Here is a 1,720-nt window from a genome sequence, read left to right as displayed (position 1 = left end):
GGTGCGCGCGGCCAAGAGATCTACATTTGATTTAGATCCAAAGAGATCTAAGTTGGCCTCGTTGCAGAGCCTGCAAATGTGTGGGCGAGCAACCCCAGAGCCTGCCGCCCGGCTTTTGGGGGCGATCGCGGATGCAGGCAGGTGAGGACCTTCCCTGGCAAATGAGTCGGTGCCTCCCCCGACGCTACGGAGGAAGCCTTTCAGAGGCGTCTGAGTTGAGCTAACAGGGCATCATCGCGATCGATCATCGATCACAATAATCCCACTACTACTCATATGGCGGAGCGGCAGGGGGCTGGGATCTCACAGTAAGCCCGGGAGAGCAGAAGCCTGGCAGGAGAATAGCTGCAAGAGCCCAGGCTCTGCCCTCTTCATTTACAGCGCCGATGCTGCCCTTGTAAAGCTGATGCGGGGACCAGCACTCAGCTCACACCTTCCAGCAGCAGCCACCGCCTTGGCTGCGGCCCCGGAGACCCGAGTACCTGGGAGGCGGCGGAGCGGCGCGGCTCGGCTCGGCGCTGAGCGGTGGCCCGGCTCGCAACGCCATCTACCGGCCAGCGGCCGCAAGCTCCGCAGCTCGGGCCGCCCTCCCTCCTCCAGCCCGGGAACCTCTCTCCCCGCGAGCCCTTTCCATGAAATCCTAATTTAGCCAGGACCTGCTACTGATACCACGAGCCCTTTTGTTTATCCACCGACATTTCCTCCTTTTCAGAGCGGCTTTGTTCCAGGGAGGGGGCTCGGGCTTCCTATCAGAACCTCTGATCAGGCCTATGGGCTCGAGCAATCAGTTTCCCAGATTACTTGTATTTAATACACAATGCATCATAAAACAAATCCCTCATCCTGACAGGAAGAAAATAGAACAGCTCATAGCTCGAGCTGGTCCAATTTATGGCTAAATTAAAAAAAAAAAGGCTCCAACAATGGACAAGTTAAGGGAGGGCAGGAAATCAATGGGCCAGCAAACCGGGAGCTCGCTGAGGTTCCCACTCCGTGGGAATCTCTGGCCAGGATTTGGGGGTTATTTACAAAGGGCTTGGTTTTTTTTCCTGTCCTACCTAACTCGGCTGGGCGCGATTTTTTTTTTCTTCCCTTCTCTCCCCTCCCCGGCTGGAACAATAGCCATTATCTGAAATAACAGCTCAGTGTCACAGATAACAGGCCGCCGAGCCGAATTCATCATCATCTCTTGTCACTTGGGCTCTCGCCCTCCAGCCCCCCAGGAGAACAGAAAATCGACTTGTAGTCCGAGCAATATCTTTGCCTTTCAGAAAGGAGGTGGCCCTTGAGATCCTGCAGCAGGGGAAGACAAAGTTCAGGTCCCCTCCGTGTGCCCCCCACGCCCAGCTCCCGAAAACCAGCGTGCTTCACCGCCGCGGATCAGCCGGCTGCGGAGCCACTCGGCTGCGCGCATCGCCGTAGAGGTGTGAGCACTGTTGGGTGTGTTTGAAACCCGGCAGCACCGCCACGCTCCGAGGAAAGTCCTCTCGCGGGTTATGAATCCGTAGCGACCCCTCTGCCCCCCTCCTGCTCCAGTCCTGGGACGGGCGGCCAGCTCCAGGCAGCCCCGATGGCGAGCGGAGGGACCGCGCCGGGCCGCAGCCAACGGGGGGGCTGGAACCGGAGCAGCAGGATCCCCCCAGGGCTGCTTTTTGTTTCTAAAAAAAAATAAATCCGCGCCCTCACTTCGGTGGGGAGCGGAAGAGCCCCCCCCCCCCCC

The 1,720-nt window shown here is 58.5% G+C and overlaps 1 protein-coding gene across 4 annotated transcripts in view; it reads left to right on the top strand.

Annotated features, from left to right (window-relative positions):
• The window catches only part of MECOM (MDS1 and EVI1 complex locus), a 586,635-nt gene that overhangs the window by 511,939 nt on the left and 72,976 nt on the right, over positions 1-1,720 (top strand). The gene's annotated exons all lie outside the window — the stretch shown is intronic.

Source organism: Gavialis gangeticus, unplaced genomic scaffold (genome assembly GCF_001723915.1).
Source record: "Gavialis gangeticus isolate Ggan-Ray unplaced genomic scaffold, GavGan_comp1, whole genome shotgun sequence".
NCBI classification, from domain to species: Eukaryota; Metazoa; Chordata; order Crocodylia; family Gavialidae; genus Gavialis; species Gavialis gangeticus.
The sequence above is the reverse complement of the archived record's forward strand: the minus strand, read 5'-3'. Positions and strand labels throughout refer to the sequence as shown.